Below are 20,786 nucleotides of genomic sequence, written 5' to 3'. Positions count from 1 at the left end.
CTTTAAAAAACTGGGCTAAGTGGTAGGGATGACCTCCTAAAACAATGGAGACCAAATGGCCATGCTTACCAGTAAGGAGTCAGGTGGGCACAATTACAGTAAAGAAGAGAAAGGTTTGAGTGGCAGTCAGGAGCTCCGACCCATAGAGAGGTTGTGGCTCCTATAATGTGGTGTCCTTAGGAGGAAGGTGGATGTGCAGCCCACAGGGATACTGCTCAGTCTATACAATGAAAAGAAGTCACGGAACGATGAGCAGAGGCTGAAGCCAGTTGCTTCAGTAAAACGTCATGATTCCCTTTCCAATTTTTGGATTTGAACCACTTTTCAAACCAATTGACTGAAGAAGAGGACTCTTGAAAAGTGTATATGGTAATAATTTATCTAATATTACCATAATAGAACTTATGACCAATTATTTGGGTGACCATACTTTGGAGAAAGATGAATACCCAAACATTTTAAGGACCGCTTAAACTCAGAATCTGAGCTGACGTTGTTACTCAGAGACCCCAAATCTCATGACAGTCCCCTGAATATATCAAGGGCATATGAAGGCCAAGGGATAGAAAGAATCCTGGCCCAGATCCAGCTCACAAGGGTCCACTGGTCCCACAGATATACCTAGTGTTTATCTTCCTAGTCCTTGAAAATATAGTTGAAATGGACGTCTTGACAGTTGACACAATTCTCACCTTGGTTCTTTGGCCTAGAGGTGGGTGGATGGGGAAGTAATCATAGTGAGGAAGGCTAAGTGGAAGTCTTTGAAACTGCTTGCCTCTGTGGCCAAGATGGTAAATCAAAAACAATATTCCATGTCAGGCGGAGTGGCAGAAATTTGTACCACTCTTAAAGGACGCAGAAGTGGTAGTCCCCATGATATTTCCATTTGATCCACCAGTTTGGTTTCACTTGGCCATTTACCATCAAGATTGGTCAAGGATGTATCAAGTGCCACCGAGGTGGGAGCCAAATATGTTCCTCCTAACGCTACTAGGATATGGTTAGCTGACAATCTATAATGATTTATTCATTTGATGTCTGCCTCAACTTTTGAGTCAAGGTCATGCTCTTCTCGGGGAAGTCAATGACTGAGTAAAATAGTGGTACATGGGCCTAGCAATTTCTGCCCAATGTAAGATCCCTCTTATGAGTTCTTCCAATGAGTTCTTTGCTCCAGAACTCCCCACTGAGTTAGCAGACAATTCATCAGTCCTGCATCATGATTTGATCAATATGCTGCCAAATTCTGTCCTTCCTTTGGTTTTTCACAGGTGTTACCTGCCTCCCCCAATAAAGAGTTTTTTCTTCCAACTCCATCTCTGTGTCTGCTTCCCAGAGTACTTGAATGATTTCCATGAATAGGTAGGGTAGGGTAAAGACATGTGGATGCACCTATGGGAGTTGGCACATGCTATGAAGATCTTTGTACCACTTGTGATAGTGGTTTTAAATGTCCAAAAATTCTTAGAGGCCTAGTTCCCCTCCCCTTGAGTTTGGGCTGGACTTGCTTCTTAGGAAGAGAATAAAATGGAAGTTGTGATGTGCAACTTTGGAGACTAGTTTATAAAAAGCACTGTAGCTTCCTGCCATTTCTCTCTTGTATCACTTTCTCTGGAGGAAGCCAGCTGGCATGTCATGAGGATCCACAGGGAACACTGAAGACGGCCATGTGGTGACGAACAGAGGCGTTCTGCCAACAGTCATGTGTGTGACCTTGGAAGTGGATCTTTTAGACTCTAGACTGCAACCCTAGGCAACAACTTGACTGTAACCTCTTGAGGGACCCTGAACTAGAACCAGCTGCTTCTGGAACATAAATGGATACAAATGTTTGTTGTTTTCAAGCTGTCAAGTGTTTTGGAGGAGTTTGTTACACAGCAATAGATAACTAAAGTACTTGTAAGTGACCATCAGAAAGTATCCACTATTAAAGAGGCACTAAACAGACAAAATCACTTTCCCAATTATCATCGATCAGCCTCTGTCATCAGCCACTTCAGTGCTAGTATAGTGACTGCAAGAATGGAGAAGCCATGGGGACAGGGACAAAAGCTATTCATGGTCCAACAACGTGTTCTCCCATTCACCAGGGCTTATCTAGCTACTGCTGCTGCTGGAAGTCCAAACTGACAGCAATAGAAAATGATATCGCAACATCCTATGAGGAAACTAACCAGCCAATTGGTGGCAAGATAGCTATGTTGGACCCTTTCTTCCACTGGGCAGTAGACAGCATATACCCCTGAAATCCGCTGGTCATATCAGTTATATATATCCCATATTACTGAGCAGCTGCTGGCCTGATAGAAGGATTGAAGAGTCTGTTGAAAGTATAACTTAGAAGTCAGCTCAGAGATGATTCCTTGCAAGAGTGAAGTGTGATTTTCCAGGACATAGTGTATATTCTAAGTCAATGAAACTATATGGCGCTATGCCCTCATTGGGCAAATATATGGAAACCAAGGGGTGGAAGCAGGAGTAGCTCAACTTACTCTCCTTTCAGTGACCCCACTGGGGAACTTGGGCTTTCTGTCTCTCCAACTCTGAGACATAGAAGTGTGTTTTGAAGACCTCATTTCCAAGGGGGAATAATTCCACTTCGGTCTCCTTAACCATAAGCTACAGCTCCCACCTGGCCACTTTGGATTCCTAATGCTAAGGGACAAGTAGGCAAGGAGAACAGTCAACATCTTGATGGGATAATTAAACCTGATCATTAAGCAAAGATAGGACTTCAGAGGTTTGAAATATACTAGTGCACTGTGGCTCGCTCACTTGCTGCTTTTGGAATCTTGTGAACACCATGTGACAAAGCCTGTGCTAACCTCCTATGATGACAGACTCATGGTCCAGTTACTCAAGTTGTTCCAGAAGACGGGATGCCAAAGATCAGTCATCTGAGTGAGACTATCTTAGGTTATCTAGCCATGAGGCAAACCATCAGCTAAGCGTGGTGGTGGCATGAGCAAGCCAACAGAGATAGCTGAGGTGATTCAGACCACAGGATCATAAGTTAGATAAGTGGGTATCATTCTAAGTACCTCAGTTTTGGAGTGATGTTATAAAGCAAGAGTGAACTGATACAAGAAATAACTTACAAAGATAAGGGTTTTAGAAACTAGGATACTGCTGCCATTTCTTCTTCTCAAATGCTATATGATCCAAAGATCCTTACAAGAAAATGGATATTCTTTATTAATATTAGGGCTTCTGAATCAAATCCGTTTCTCATCTACCATCCTGGTGATCTGATTGGGACCACAGGTGAACCTTGAAGATCTCTTTATCTATTTTGTGTTCAACTTGGCCTGAAGCCATGCCCTGGTGACCTGCTCCATGTTGCCTTTCTCCTGGTTCTAGTTCTGGCTTAGCTTAGAACTCTCAATCTTATCAAACTGTGTTCTTATGAGCTCTAGTACAAACACATTATGGCCACAAAAAAACGCTGTGTTATTATGACCCATATATGGTACAGTGAACTTGAGAAGTAGCCCTGTACCGATTGTGTAGTTATAACCTGTATGACTTCTATTTTATTTCATTGCCTTATTGCATTGGCTAGAACTTTCAGCACTATGTTGAATAAGAGAATTGAGATTGAACATTCTTGACTTGTTCCTGGTCTTGGAGTGAAAGCATTCCATTTTTCACCGTTAGGGATAATGTTAGCTGTGGATTTTTTGTAGATGCTCTTTATCAAGTGGGATAATTTCCCCTCCATCCCTATTTTTATAAGAGTTTCTATCATGCATTGGAGTTAAATTTTGTCAAAGATTTTTTCTGCAGTTAATGATATGGTAATATGATTTTTCTTCTTTAAGCCTGTTAATGTGGTGGGTTACATTGATTTTCAAATGTTGAACCAGCCTTGCATACCTAGCATAAATCCCATTTGGTCATGGTGCATAATTCTTTCTATGTGGTTTTTAGATTCAATTTGCTAACATTTCATTTAGTTTTTTTCCATCTATGTTCATGAGAGATATTAGTCTGTAGTTTTTCTTTCTTGTAATATCTCTACCTGTTTTATACAGTAGGTTAGTGCTGGTCTTATGTAATGAGTTAGAAAGTGTTCTCTCTGTTTCTATTTTCTGTAGAAACATTGTAGAAAGTTGCTGGCATTTCCTCCTTGAATAGTAGAATTTATCAGCAAAACAGTCTTGGAATGGTGCTTTTATTTTTTTGAAGATTATTAATTCAATTTCTTTAATAGATATAAGCCTATTCAGATTATTTATTACTTCTTGTGTGGGTTTTGTAGTTTGTGTCTCTAAGGGAAATAGTCCATTTCATCTGTTCTCAAATTTGCAGGCAGAGAGTTGTTCATAGTATTCCTTTTTATTGTCCATTGGATCAATAGTAATGACCCACCTTTCACTTCTGATATTAGTCACTTGTCTTCTCTCTTTTGCATGTGTGTGTCCCTCTTGGTAGAAGTTTGTCAGTTTTATTGATCATTTGAAAAAATCAGCACTTGTCCCATTGATTTTCTCTATTCCGTTTTCAATTTCATTGGTTTCTGCTCTCATCTTTATTTTTTTCCTTCTTCTTGCTTTATTTTAGTCTTCTTTTACTAGGTTCTTGAGGGGTTTCTTAGATTGTTGATTGGGACTTTTTCTCTTTTCTAATGTATGCATTTAGTGCTATTAATTTTCCTCTCAGTACTTTGTGTCTCACAAATTTTGATGTGTTGTATTTTCATTTTATATACTTTTTGATTTCCCTTGAGTCTTCCTCTTTGATTCATGTACTGTTTAGAAGTGTGTTGTTTAGTGCCCAAGTTTTTGGATATTTTCTTGTCATTTTTCTGCTACTGATTTTTTTTTTTTTTTTGGTGAGGAAGACTCACCCTGAGGTAATATCCATTGTCAATCTTCCCTTCTTTTTTTTCTTTTTTTTTTGCGGAGGAAGATTGTACCTGAGCTAGCATCTCTGCCAGTCTTCCTCTACTTTGTATGTGGGATGCCTCCACAGCATGGCTGATGAGTGGGGTAGGTCAGTGCCCAGGATCTGAACCCACGAACCTGTGCCACCAAAGCATAGCACGTGGAACTGTAACCCCACAACCATGGGGCTGGCCCCTGCTATTGATTTTCTTTTAGTTTGATTTCATTATGTTTAGAGAATAACCTCTGTATGATTTCAATTCTTTTAAATTTGTTGTGGTTTGTTATATGGCCTAAGTTATGGTCTATCTTGATATAATTTCCATGCAAGTTTGAGAAGAATGTGTATTCTGCTGTTGTTGGGTGGAATGTCCTATAAACGTCAATTAGATCATGTTGGTTTATTATGTTGTTGAGTTCTTCTATATCTTTCCTGAATTTTTGTCTAATTTTTGTACCAATTTTTGATACAGGGATGTTGAAGTCCCCAATTATAATTGTAGACTTGTCTACTTGTCTTTTTGGTTCTATTGGTTTTTGCTTCACATATTTTGCAGCTCTGATTTTTGGTGTATACACATTTAGGATTGCAATGTACTCTTGGTTTGTACAATGTCCCTCTCTGTCTCTGGTAATTTTCTCTCCTCTTAGGTCAACTTTAATATTAATATAGCCATTCTTGCTTTCCTTTACTTAATGTTTGCATAATATATTCTCTTACCTCCTTTTGCTTTCAACCTGCCTATATGGTTATATTCGAAGTGAGTTTCTTATAGACAGCATACAGTTAGGCCATGTTTTTAAGTCTAGTTTGAGAATCTCTGTCTTTTGATTGGTGTATTTTGCCTATTTACGTTTAATATAATTATTGATATGTTAGGGCTTAAGTCTGCCATTTTAGCATTTGTTTTCTGTTTGCTATTTTTCTGCTCTCCTTTTTCTGCCTTGGTGTGAATCACTTGAACAGTTTTTCTAATTCCATTTTGATCTACCTTTTTTTGTTTGTTTAGCTTATTGTATTTTTAGTTCTAAAATTTCCATATGGTTCTTCTTTATGTTGTCTATTTCTTTATGGAGACTTTCCATTTCTTTGCTGAGGGTTTCTATTTTTTCATGTGTTTCAAGGGCGTTTGTAATTGTTCACTGATGTATTTTTATATGGTTGCTTTAAAATCTTTCATCTCAATGTTGGCATCCACTGATTGTCTTTTTCTCATTCAGTTTGAGATCCTTCTGGTTCTTGCTATGTTGAGTGATTTTTGTATTGAAATCTTAAATTTTGCATATTACATTAAGAGCCTCTGGGTTTCATTTAAACTTTCTGTGTTAACTGGTTTCCTCTGACACTACTCCTGCATGGGAAAGGGCTGGGTGCATTGTCATTACTGTCAGGTAGGGTAGGAGTCCAGGTTCCACACTCAGTCTTTGTTGACATCCACAAGCAGTGAACATCTTTGACTGGGAGAGGAAGGAATATTATATTATTGCTCCCATGTGGCCTCAACTGACATCACAGTAGGGGAGGTGAATCATTAACACTGCTTGGGGGGAAATGTTCTAATTTCCCAGTAGAGCTCCTATGACACCACTCCAGTGGGGAGGGGTGCTTCATAACTGCTGGATGTGGTTGGTAATCCAGGCACCCCATATAGTCTCCATTGTCAATATGGAGAAAGGCCTTTTTATCACCTAGTGGGATGCAAGTCCCTATTCCCTTCTCTGGCACAACCCAAGTGGGAGAGTTGGGGTGCCTTGTTACAGCTTAGTGGGATGGAAGTCTAGAGGCCCCACTTGGCCTTTCCTGGAAGGAGTAGAGATGGGGCCACAGCTTTTTCTGAGGTGTTTGGCTGGAGTCAAGTAGTTATTGTTTAAAAGTTTTTCTGTCTTGCTATGTTGCCTCTTTCTTAGTCCTTTGGCTAAAAAAAGCAGGTTTTTGCTAGAGGTTTTTTTGTCTGCGTTCATTGGTATTATTTCTGAGTTGCTGGCTTTTTGAATTCCAAGTCTTGGATATATAAGCTTCCCCTCTCCCCCCAAAAATGCTCACCATCATGTCATTTCTTGGCAATGAATTCTCTAACCAGTCTACTTTCTTCTCTCTATCTTCCACAGTCTTCTTATGTTTGCTTTATATATAAAATCCAGGGTTTTTAGTTGTAATTAGCAGAAGAAATAGGGAAAAGTATGTCTACTCCATTTTCCTGGAAGAAGTCCCAAGACGATTTTTAAGTGATTGTAAAAAGCGCAAAAGAAGAATACAATTTCATGACACATGAGAATTATATCAAATTTGAAATTCATAAAGTTTTAATTGTCTATGGCTGCTTTTGTGCTAAAATAGCTGAAGTTGAGTATTTGTATCAGAAACTGTATGGTTCACAAAAGCCTAAAATATTTACTGTCTGATCCTTTATGGAAATTTGCTTATCCCCGGATCGCATAATGGAATGAATTACTAGCATTTTATTAACAGAGCTGAGTAGAGTACCTCCTCAATTAAAACTAAAAGAAAAAAAGATGCGTAAATTCTGATAGACTTTACTCAGTTTTAGGCCCTGGCAAATATAAGTTTGATTGAAATGTTGGTCAGGAAAGATGATGTTAGCAAAGAAGGTTTCCCACATTCCTATACCTAGTATCCATATTTTTTTACAACAATCCTTATTTCATCAGTTCGAAGAAGTGCTTTTTTTCACATTTTAACATCTCTGATGTGACTTATAATCAATATCTTGTCACAGTTTAATTGGCATCATTTTTTCTTTCTTAGTGATACACAAAATAATGAGGTACCTTACAATTGATGATGTCTTGGACTTAATGAAATATGTAATTGATCTGGAGCAATCACAAATAAATTCTTGTGCAGTTAAGAATACATACATTTTTTATTTTAAGCCAAAAGCAGCTCAGGTCATGTTGAATAAGATTTCCTTAAATGTTGAGTTCAAAGTCACTCTTGTTTCACTCTTGTTAGTGCAAAACTTTTCTCATTCATAACTTTTTCCAATTAAATGTTTTTATAGCAAAGTCTGGTACAAACACTCTTGCATATTTTTTCTCCTGTCAAAATGCTTCCCAAGAAGTTGAGTGTTTCCAAAAAATATTTATTATTATGATTATGCATGTTTTTGTGTATTTATAACTTGTTTGCATGTTGGAATTGTATAACCAAGGTTGTCACTGTCCTAATGTTGACCAGTTCTAATCCTAAGAGTCATAAACAAGAAGCCCAAAACTAAATTTGAAAGGCGTGATGCAAGAAAGAAAAAAAACCAAACCCAATGGTACACTTTCCCACTTATCTAACCTTTCAAGGGCACTTAGTAGTTAGAAGAAGATTATAAGTACAGACAGATTTCACGACTAGAAGGTTCATTAGTAAGAAGGTACAGAATACTAATCACAAGACTTTCATTTGCTCTGACAAGGTCTGACCTAGCTAGCATTCATCAGTGACAGTGGAATTGCTCCCTGGTGGTATCAACTACAGGCACGGCAGAGAAAACATGTTCTTCATGGAGGAATTCATCAAAAGTAAGAAGAACTGTATCACACACCATTGCTTTCGGGAGCTCCCCAGAGAATAGCCAGCATCTTATCTGATTCAGTTTGTGTGGTCTGTAAAATAAAAAATGTTCAGGGGAAGTTTGCATGTTAAAGCAAAACAGTTTAAACTTTGGAAATCTGGCAAACAACCATCACATGAATCTGAACCTTAAATAATTTAACTGACCATGAGTAGTTGCTTCAGTCAGTATTAAACCTATAAGCACAGGAATACACTCTGCTTTTAACTATATAGTAATTATAAATGTTATAAACTCTTGTAAATATTTCCATTCTCAAATATTGTGACACCAGGAAGATTATCACATTCATATCGATCAAAATTGCATAATTTAAGCCTGGAAGGATATTTTCTTTTCTTTTTTTTTTTGAGGAATATTAGTCCTAAGCTAACACCTGCCACCAATCCTCCTCTTTCTTTTTTTGCTGAGGAAGACTGGTCTGGAGCTAACATCCATGCCCATCTTCCTCTACTTTATATGTGGGACACCTGACACAGCATGGCTTGACGATCAATGTGTAGGTCTACACCCAGGATCCAAACAGTGAACTGGGCCGCCAAAGTGGAACATGTAAACTTGACCGCTGCACCACCGGGCCAGCTCCATATTTTCACGTTTTAATTATACGTGTATATTTGATGGCTCTTTTCCCAAATGTCACAATTTTCAACAAAATATGCCCTCATTATATAAAAGCATTTTATGAAGAATGATGAAGTTTGCAGGGTTGTGCTTGGTGCTGTGAAGGACAAAATTGAGCACTGCCAATTTCACATCTGCCAAGGGTTTACTGGTAATTTGTTCTAAAATAAGCAAATGAAATAATCAGAAATTATACAAAACAAAATATAACTGAATGGGAAGCATCCAGGCTCCTGAATCAGACAGACCTGGTTTCGAATCCTTTTAATTACTTAACTACTCTGGACATCAGTTTCCTTATGAGTGAAATAGGACAATGCTACCTAACATGCAGGATTGGGACACGTGCTAGGTAAATGGTGATTATTGTGACCAACTCCAAATTGTGTAGTAAATATTTCAAATACAGAAAACCACCAAAAGATAGGAAGAAGATCAATGAGATGGGTAAAAACCTACTGGAGTTAACACATGGGTTGAACCTTAGAAATTCTCTATTTTTTATAATAATAAAATATCTTACATTTTAATGTTTCTGAAATTAACGTTAAAATAAATTATGGAAAAAATCAGGTAAGGATTAAATTATGATACAGTTAGCATTGCCTATGTATCTGCCAATTTATAAGATCCCCACAGGTAGGTGAGTTTTAATTTTAATTTGGATTTTCACTATGGATTGAAATGTCTTTGCAATGATTAAACTCTGGTAGAGGATAAAAACAAAATATTTTTTAAACAAAATGTGATTAAAGGCTGAGACAAAACTAATCTCTCAGAATAAATCATGAAACTTTTTCTTAATTTAATTTTTAAGTAACTACTATAGTCATAAATTTCAAAGTCAAAAAAGGTGAGTATAAAAAGGCATATTACAAAACTTCTCCAACTCAATCCTCTTGCCCAGCCACCCAGGGTCCTTCCCAAAGGGAAATAAAATTATTGGGTTTTCTTTTTAATTCTTCTGATATCCTAAGCAAATATAAGTGACTACATAATTAAAATCCCTTCTTTTTGTAACACAAATGTTACATGGACAAATGTAACACAAATGGTACTATACATACCATTTTTTGCATTGCTTTTTCACAGTATCCTTTGAAGAATTTTTTGATCAAGTTCATAAATAACTTTTTTATTCTTTTCTTTAACAGCTGTTCAGTATCCCATTAAATATTCACACCATACATTTTAACCCATCCCCTTTGGATGGACATATAAGTTTTCCCAATATTTTATTGTTGCAATGAAGCCATGAATAATCTTGCATGTAAAACATAAAATTTTCAAATTAGGAAAGGTTGATGCAAAGCTATTCATTTTGTAAATGGTGTTTATGTAGATTCTTGAACATTTCTGCATGAAGAAGAGCAGGAAATACAGTTAGATAGCAGAGGGATATAAACTACAAGCTTACTTGAATGTCATGGGATAATAATTAATGATATGATAGGAAATAGTATTGAACTATTGAAAGTAATGAGTAGTGTTTAAGGAAGGCGAATGTTCCAAGGATGAGGTCTTATATCTTGGCACTCTGGAGTGTTGGGAGCTTTGAGAAAAGGCTTTCTAAGATTTTCTGATTAGAATAAAACTAATGGTGTGATAGGTATAGGCAGTCAAAATGGTGAGGTCAGAGAAGACAAATGTTGCAGGAAGGAACAGTTGGGAAATCAGATCTAAACTCTGGGGGATTAACTCAGATGAGAGAAACAGGCTAATACTGACACGCTAGGTAGCAGGCAAACTCCAGAGTGGACAAATCCACTAATAGTGGATGGAGTTAGTAAAAGTTGTTGATGAATTTTGATCCTAGGGAGCAGGCTCTGAGATTTTTTTCCCTATGTATACACTGCTCTGAATTTGGGTGGCCAAGAAATCTTTACGGCTAAGACGTCAAGTTGTGCTCAATACCTGCAAGTACCTTGTACTTCTGTCTCTAGAGAAAAAAATACCCACTTCTGGGTTCTTTCTCTGCCTGGTACAGTTCTAGCATGCTGGGTTTCCATGGTCTTTGGGGCATAGATTTTCAGATAAAGGTTTATGTGCTCCTAACAACCAGAGCGAACACGAAATCCCAAAAGGAAAATAGAATAAAATTAGAAATCTGATGGAAGAGCAGCCTGGAGGATTCGCCCTCATATTATTAGTTACTATTTCATGATTCTTTATTATGGGCTGTATTAATGTATTAAGCAGTTTATATAATTAATATTTAATTATTACAATAACTGTAAGTGGGTACTTTATTAACCTCATTTAAAGATCAGGGTGCATAGATTTACTAATTTGCCCTGGTTATGCAAAAAGATGCAGAGCTGGTTCTGAAAGCAGAGTTGTCTGACTCCAGAGCTCACACTTAAACAGTAACCCAAACGACCACTTGTGCACCTGAGCGTACGTAGGATGCTAGAGCTCCATGTTTCAGCATCATCCCCTACACCACAGACTGAATGTAGCAGCAATAAGTTACTTCTGGATCTCACTACATAGTAAAGAGGGAGAGAGAGAGAGAGAGAGAGAGAGAGAGAGAGAGAGAGATTGCAATGTATGGATAAACTTAGCCTGCATTGCTTACTGCTAATTAGAGACTTAGCCTACAGTGAAGGAAGGCTGGAGGGGCCAGGGATGAAACTTTTTCAGGGCAAAAGGAAAAATTGGGGCAGAAAGTAAAATGGACTTTCTAGCATTGATTATTGAGCAGTACATCTCTTGTCCCTGTACTCATCATATACACCATCTCTCTCTCTCTCATCTATCATCAATCTATATATCATCCATCTGTCATCCATCTATCTATCTATCTATCATCATCATCATCATCTACTTCTCTATTAAAACGTGTGGTTTTTGAAGGTAAGGACTGTGTCTGACTTGTATGCTGCTGCATGCCTGATACCTAATCCAGGGCATTGCACAGAGTAACTGTTGAGTGAACGAATGAATCTTGTTCTGTTTGTCATTGAAATAATTTTAGCTTTGATTGTGATCACAGTTTTGTGGAGCAGATATTAATAAACCAATAACACAAACAAATGTAAAGCTACATCTCTGATGCATGGGACAAAGGAAAGGACTATTTCCCCCAGTATTTGAAGAGTGAATATAAATAGGAGGATTTGATTAAGTGGATGTTATGGGTTGAATTGGGTCCCCCAAAATTCGTATGTTGAAGTCCTAACCCACAGTTTCTCAGAACTTGACCTTATTTGGAAATAGGGTCATTGCAGATGTAATTGGTTAAGATGAGCACACAACAGCGTAGGACGGACCCCTAATCCAATACAACTTGTGTTCTTATCAAAAGGAGAAATTTGGAAAGAGATACACGCACAGAGACACCATGTGAAGATGAAGGCAGAGACGGTGTAATGCAGCAGAAGCCAGGGAACATCAACTGTTGCCAGCAAAGCACCAGGAGCTAGAGAGAGGCTGGTTCCCTGTGAGGTTCCTTCCTCACAGCCCTCAGAAGGAACCAACACTGCCAACACCTCGCTCTCATACTTGTAGCCTCCAGAACTGTGAGATAACACATATCTGTTGTTTAATGCACCCAGTTGTGGTACTTTGTTATGGCAGCCCCGGGAAACAAATGCAGTAGACCATGAAAACCTCCCTGAGGAAATAACACTTGATGATGACACTGAGCACTGAAGGATGAAATAGTGGAGCATTTACAGACAAAGAGAGCAGCATGTGCAAAGGCCCTGTAATAGGAAGAAGCCCATACAAATTATCTTTTGCTATATAGATTACCACTGTTTTTCTCAGTTTTTCATATGCTTTTCAATCAGATCCAATACATTAATACGTTTTCTTTATAGTGTTTGTTTTGGTAGTTAGTTGTAGAAAGTTTTCCCTATTCTAAAATCATATAGTTGGATCTACATTCCATTATACATTATTTATTGTTTTATATTTTTCATTTAAATCATTCATCCACCAAAAAATTTATCTTGATGCATAGTGTGAGGCAGAGAAAAATCTTTTGAAAGCTATTTTCAATTCTGCTCTGGTGTTTTACTATGCTTTCCCCTTGACTCAGTCAATTCCTCTCATCTTTCAGTTCTAGTTTAATAAAGTAAATATTTTCTTTAATTTCAAAGATAGTGCAAAACTCCTCCCCCATTTACTAATTTTTAATTATGGAGACTGGTATTTTCCAACAAACTCCATGATTCAAATCTTTTCAGACTCCCTTACTGCCCACCTACATTCTGTTAATGTCCCCTTTCAGATTTTGCTTTGGAGGGTTGGTTGATGAAAGTTATACCAGCTCAGCAACACTAGGGTCATAGAGAGACGCCATGTGTAGTTAAGGCAGGGAACGTTTTTCTGATCAATCCTGTGTTTGTTGATGTTTCAGTACTGGACACTAGCTTTCCTGTGTCTAATTTTAATTTTATGCCCAGCCTCCATTGTGGACCCAGGTGTAGCTCTGTCTGACAGCCTTCCTGGGAGGGCAGCTCACTACATCAGGGAAGAACTGTATCTCAGTAAGAAGTGCTTCCTCACCACGTTGGTTTTTGTGTGATACGGCTTTTCTTTCCGTTGGGTCTCCTGGCACAGCTTCCTTTGAATGCCATTGATGCAAAAGTTTTCAAGTGAAGTGATTTCCATCTATCCTCCATTCTGTCTACTTGGTAGCCCTCATCTCTATATCATTGTTTAATATGATTTCCACAAAATATAGTTATAGTCACTATTTATTGAACAATCACAACACAGACATCCTGTCGCTTTGATATTTCATTTTATTTGGAATAATAGTCCAGTGCAGTGGTTAAGAACGTGGACTCTGTCTACAGTCTATCTGATTTCAAATCACAACTCTGTACCCACAAGCTGCAGAACCTTGTGCAATTTACTTAACTTCTCCTGTACTTTGGTTTCCTCATCTATAAAATGGTGTCTTGAGGATTTAAAGGAATGAATGTGTGAAGTGCTTAGAACAATGTTGAACACACAGCAGGCACTTTGGAAGTGTCTGTTGTTGTCCTTGTCGTGGCAGTGGTGGTGGTGGTGGTGATTTGATTTTCACGGTCAATCTATAAGGTACTTGTTTAATAAAAAGGTTCAGAGATGTTAAGCTTGTACAATCTCATGTAGTGATCTGATATACAGTTGGTAATTGCTAAATATTTAGTTAAGGAATGAAGTTACAAAGACAGGATTATAGCCAGGACTGCCTGACATCAAGGCTTGTGATTTTAATCACCATTCCTCAAAATATCTCTTCTACTTCTTCCCGAATAATAACGCTTTCTCCAGAATGGAAGGTGCATGTTGACTCTCCATGGCTTCCTTTAGTCTTGTCTTAAAAACATAATATCTGTCAGAAATTCCTTGAAATTTGTCCCATAGAGCTAGCTTCCTCCCTGTTTTCAGTGCACTATGGAGTTCTCCAATATTTTAATGTTTTTTTCAAGAAAATCATTTCAATGGTATTGTGGTGTTGTCAGGGAAAAGAAGGAGAGTTGGATCATCAGCTTACTGCCAGCTTACCTAATATTCTCTTGTAGTGATATTTTTCTTTATTTAAGATTTTATCAGTTACAGGAACTTGAACTAGGTTAATAACAAGAGCCATTACTATTCTGAGGTAGCGCTGATACTCTACATATGGTGAGAGAATCTTTCTGAGATAACTCATATTGGGCCTAGCCATCCAGTTTGTTCATACTCTAGACCAGGGGTCAGCAAACTTTTTCAGTAAAAGGCTAGGTGATAAATATTTTAAGCTTTATGGACCATATAGTCTCTGTTGCAAACCTTCAATTCTACCATTGTAGTGTGAATGCAGCCATGGACAATATGTATGTGAATGAACATCGCTGTGTTCCAATAAAACTTTATTTATGGACACAGAAATTTGACTTTTGTATAAGTTTTAAATTTCACATTTCATGAAATATTATTCTATTTAAAATTTTTTCAACCATTTAAAAATGTAAAAACCCATTCTTGGCTTGCAGGTTGTATAAAAATAGGCAGCTGTTCAGAGCTGGCTTGCAGACCATAGTTGGCTCTCCCCTTCCTCCTGCTGTGGATGACCACAATCCCTCTTACCCAGATGATCCCATTTTATCCCTCATATCACAACTGGAATAGTCATTCTTAAGATTAAGCCACTAATCTGATTATATCACTCTCTTCCTTATGATCCTTTGTTGATGCTCCAAACTCCTTGGCATGACGTTGCAGGTCATGAAATCTGCTCTTAGCCTACTCTTTCAGACATACCTTTCAGTACTTCCCCCTCAGCATTCTTTGGTCAAGCCAATCCCAATTATTTGCTGAATCCACAAACACCTTTGTATATTCTGCTCTCTCCTGAGCCTAGGATACCTGATTGCACTTTGGTGCTTGGCACACTTTTACTTGTTCTTAAAAACTCCTTTTAAAATAGCATCTCTCCCATGAAGTTGTCTCTGAATTTTCAGGCAAAATTAATCACTTTTGCATTCATGCTTTCATAGACTTTTGAACATGTTTTATAACAGTTATCTCATTGTGTTACAATTCATTGTATTCATGGTTGTCTACACTGATTTTAATATGAGCTCTTAATGTGAGAGACCAGGTGAATTTATCGTTGTTGCCCCAAAACCTAGCGTATATTTAAGACTCGACAAATGATTCTGAATGCTATAACAAAAGAATTTGATTTGAGTGCTCACATCTGCCATATTTCACACAAAATTTGTTTTATAAGGAAGGAAAAAAGATACACAGAACATTTTTGGAAGGAATGTAATGTATGAGTTTATCTGTTTGCAAGGCAAAGAATCACTGGTAAACTAAAATTTATTTTGAATTCTTAGTGGGTTTGAATTTTTGAAGCTATAGTTTTATTTGTTAAAACTATCGAAGTTTTAAAGAAATAATAGCTCCTTGTGCTGGTATCTTCTACTACTGCTTATAGGTAAGCCCAGGGAGATAAAAAACTCTAAATCTGAGGTTTGGGGAATTTTTTTCAGTAATGAGTACTTGGGCTCAGAAATATTCTCAGAGCTCATCCCAAGTGTCTTGGGGATGCTAACAGTGAAAAAGCTTTGGGCAGCTATTTGTCCAAGCTCTGAGCTTCCACTCTACTCTCACAGCCTCCCAACTCCTACATCTCTTCTCCTCCTCCACAGAGAGGCTAGATACATTTATTTATAGATATAAGCATAATTCATGGGAAGAAAGCCACAGAACGTGTACTGGATAAAAAGCTTCCTGAAGATTCTGCAGGCTCATGGACCTTGTGATTATGCACCTGAAGTGGTGAGCCAGGCTCCCAGAAGACCAGCGTCAGCACATGAATTCCTCTATACTGCTTTGCCCTCCCTTGTCATGAGCTATGCACACAAAATTCTATGCAATCATTATTTATAGCACCCATAAGAAACAAAACACTATAGGTGCTAAAAGTTTCAGTCCACTAAGGATTTTAGAAATTAGTATTGATGTCATTGACGACAACTACTCAGAATTGCTCGCATTCTTTTCTTAGAAGTGTGACAACAATTTACGATGTGAACAGATTTTTTTTTCACATTGTCTCTCCTATTTGAATCCCAGACTCTGCGGCTGTTTCTACTTCTGTGTGGTGGTGATAATTGAATGAGGAGATGGAGCAAAAAGGACTCATCTGTTTTGATTTCAGAGTAGGAACATAAATTAATTAGAACCAGGGCTGCCACCTGAACTCAGTAAGTCAGTTTTTAAAAAGATGTCTTTATACATCTTTAAATGAAATATAATAATTTCTAAAGGAAATTACTGGGTTTTAAAAAGGTAAGTTCATATATGCCAATAAATTAATCAAATAATTGTTTTATGTGACTTGTCAAATTTATCTTTGTGTTCTCCTTACAATTCTAGAAAATATCTCTCCAACTTTTGCAGAACTCAGTAACACAAATAAGTACATTTTTAATATATACAATAATTTTTCAGTGGGCCTTTCCTTCAATGGGGACTAGTTTTTTCACGTTGCAATGCATAATGATTTATTCATTGGGTTTTGTCACTGTGGTTCTTGTTTAAATTTAAAAGCCTCTTAAAGATACTCAAGTTTGACGTGGATTCTTAATTAACCTTTTTCTCTCTAGGTTGATATGGGGCATTTGCTCCTTTTGGTTGCCTGCATCCAGGTCCCCTTCATGAGATAGCAGTATCCTAAATTCCTTGGAGGAGTTACCACTTTCCCACATGGTGTAGTTTGGTAACAGTGCACACAAATCAAAGTACACTGCCTAACCTTGGGTTGGGCTTTCTGATTCTCTCTCCCTGGACTTCGACAGAATTGGGAAAGTAATTGAAATTCACTCATTTGAGTGGTATTATCCTGATGAAATTGTGTGCTTCTTATTGTCTTGACTCTGCTCCACCATGGTTCCATTCTATTCAAACCTGTTCTCCTGAGTTCTCATCCATTCTATGAGGCCTGAAGTATTCTGCCAATAAATTCTTTATTTCTTAAGATAACCTGTTACTTATACTCTAAGAACTCTTACGTTCTTAAATGTGGATCCAGCCAAAGAAAATATTCCTCAAGGGTTAATACCTTTCAATGGTTCATGTCCTGATTGGAAATGAGTGTCAGTAGTTGTAAGAAGGAGCCCATAAACTGAATGCATCTCAATTACTGGCACATATGTCTATTTTGGACAAACAAGGACTCTTTTATCTGTCAGGCAATTGCTTTGCTCTGGCTTGCTCAGCTATACTCACTAGGGAACTTCAAACTGTAGACTCAGCCTTAAGGAGCTACTGACATTTTTGCCAAAGCAGTAGACACTGGGAACAGGAATTAGTCTTGTTGCCCTTAGACTATTCTCCCACGTGCCAATCAAGCTTGTTCTTTCACTTTAATTCTTATCATTCTTTTTTCAGCACATTTGAGCTTCTTCTGGGCTTGTGATTGGTTTCTCTTCCCGCTGTGGGCCTGAGTTCCTGTTTTGAACACAGCCTATGGGCCTGGAGCCCTAAATACCCTAACTCTGTCAGGTCCGTGTTCTCTCCATTGTGATTTAGCCCAGGGCCTCATAACATGTGATCTCTCCAACTAGCTTCAAATACCATCATTGTATAGATTATACATAGCCTCAAAACATGTGATCTCTCCAACTAGCTTCAGATACCATCATTGTATAGATTATACATCTAACCTAGACTTCTCTCATGAGCTCCAGATTCATATATGCAACTATTTATTTGACATATCTATGTACTGATAAGTCTAACAGACTTCTCAAAATTTAACATGTCTAAATCTATATTCCTGCTTCCTTCTCCTGATCAAATTATTTTTTGTATTTTTCATCACCTATAAAAATGATAACCTCACCTTTAAGTTCCACAAGCCAAATGTCTTTGGGTTATGTTTATGCACTCTTTTTCTCATACCACAAACATTCTATTCATCAAAAAAGTCATATTAGCTTTGCCTTCAAAATATCTCCACAATCTGAGCGGTTTCCACCACCACCATTAGTACCACCCTGGTCACCACTGCCAGTTCTTGCCTGGATTGTTCAATCACTTTCTAACTGGTCTCCCAGTTTCCACCTTGCCCTGCTACGTAGCCTATTGTTCACGTGGCTGCCAAAGTAATCCTTTAAACATACAAATCTGATCCTGTTGCTACTTCATTCCAGACCCTGTAATGACTCCACATTTCACTCACCGTAAAAACCAAGGGTTACAATGGCTTCAAGGGTCTGCCAAGAATCAGCCTCCTCTTGCCTTTCTGATGTCTTCAACTAGTCTTCTCCTTGCTCAGTCTACAAGCAAGTGGCCTCCTTGCTATTTCTCAAACCCATCAAACATACTCTCACTTCAAATGCCCTTGATAATACCCCTACCTGGAAATCTCTTCCTAAAGTGTTAGGGTTAAGGGTAGGATTACTTCCCAAAGTAACCTACTTGGCTTACTCCTTTATTTCCTTCTGGTTTCTTCTCATATCACGCCTGATCAGAAGGCCTTCCTTGACCACCTTGTGTAAAATAGCAATCCTCCACCTCCCTAGCACATGCTGTTCCTCACATCCTTGTTGATTTCTTTCCATAGGGTTTACCACCTGAAATATATTTATTACATATTTATTTATTTTTATTGTCTTTTTCCTACCTCTATGAGAGCAGTGATAGTGTCTGTTTCATTTGCTGCTGCTTTGCCAGCACCTATGACCACGTGAGCCAGGTAGTCAATGTCAATTTGTTTTTGAGTAAATCTGTTGGACTAGTGAAAAGGGTCAGGCTAGTCACAAGGAGATTGTTCTGTATAATCAAGGCTAGAACAATGACTTCATAGTAAGCCAAAAAGACCCATGTCAAGGGGCTTTATTCCCATGTTTTATTCTAGAAGTTTTATGGTTTCTGGTCTTACACTTAAGTCTTTAATCCATTTCAAGTTAATTTTTGCAAGTAGTATAAGATAGGGGTCTAGTTTCATTCTTTTACTTGTGAATATCTAATTTTCCCAGCACCATTTATTGAAGAGACTGCTTTTTCTCCATTGAAAATTCTTGGCTTCCTCGTCAAATATTAGTTGACCGTATATGCATGGGTTTATTTTAGGGCTCTTGATCTTGTTGCATTTGTCTATTTGTCTGTTTCTATGCCAGTGCCACACTGTTTTGATTACTATCACTTTATAGAATAGCTTGAAATCAGGAAGTGTGATGCTTCCCTCTTTGTTCTTTTTTAGAATTGCTTTGGCAATTTGGGGTCTTTTGTGGTTCCACATAAATTTAGGGATTGTCTTTTTCTACTTCTGTAAAAAATGTCGTTGGAATCTTGTAAAATTTGAACAGACTTATTTCATAATGTTATTTTCAAGTCTTCTCAGATAGCTCTATTATCTTGAGTCTTTTGAGTGTGAATGTTTCCCGTTTTCACATCTGATGTCTCCCGTGGCAGTGGGTTTCTAGTTTGATCTATAATTTTAGACTGTGAGCTCATCTTCAGTAGAGGTTGCCATCCATGGGAATCTTGTATGAACTGTGAATTGTAGCATCCCCACATAATGGTTCCTATTAGTCTTATCTCATTGGCCCATTGATATCCCTATTTCCAAACCAGTACTTTCTTTTTCATTTATTTTTCGTTTTTTGGTGAGGAAGATTTTCCCTGAGTTAACATCTATTGCCCATCTTCCTCTTTTTGCTTGAGGAAGATAGTCCCTGAGCTAACATCTGTGCCAATTTTCCTCTATTTTATACATAGGTCCCTGCCACAGCATGGCTTTATGAGTGGTATAGGTCTGTGCTCACATCTGAACCCACAAACCCAGGCCACCAAATCGGAGTGTGCCAAACTTAACCACTATACCACCAGCTGGCCTCCACTTTTTTAAATCAGGTGTTTGACTTAGAGTTTGCACTGCATGGTCAATGCAAGTTGAGACCTACATTCACACCCAGGGCAGAATTGAATTTCCTCTTTCTCATGAATAATTCCCTTTCTATCCATGTTCAAGAGCAGGTACCCCACTTCTGTTGTACATTCCAGAGCCAATGGGAGGAATTGGAATTGGGCCTCCTGCGTGAAGCCAAAGACAAGAAATATCTGTCCCAATTGAATATTTCTCTTTTTTTGTTTTTGAGCTCACCTATGTATGTTTTACGAAGACATATTTTGTCCAAATACAAATATATATATCAGTGTGTTTGACTTGTGGGGAGAGTGCTTGCTGCTT

Source organism: Equus asinus, chromosome 30, assembly GCF_041296235.1.
Source record: "Equus asinus isolate D_3611 breed Donkey chromosome 30, EquAss-T2T_v2, whole genome shotgun sequence".
NCBI classification, from domain to species: Eukaryota; Metazoa; Chordata; class Mammalia; order Perissodactyla; family Equidae; genus Equus; species Equus asinus.
Note: the sequence above shows the minus strand (reverse complement) of the source record.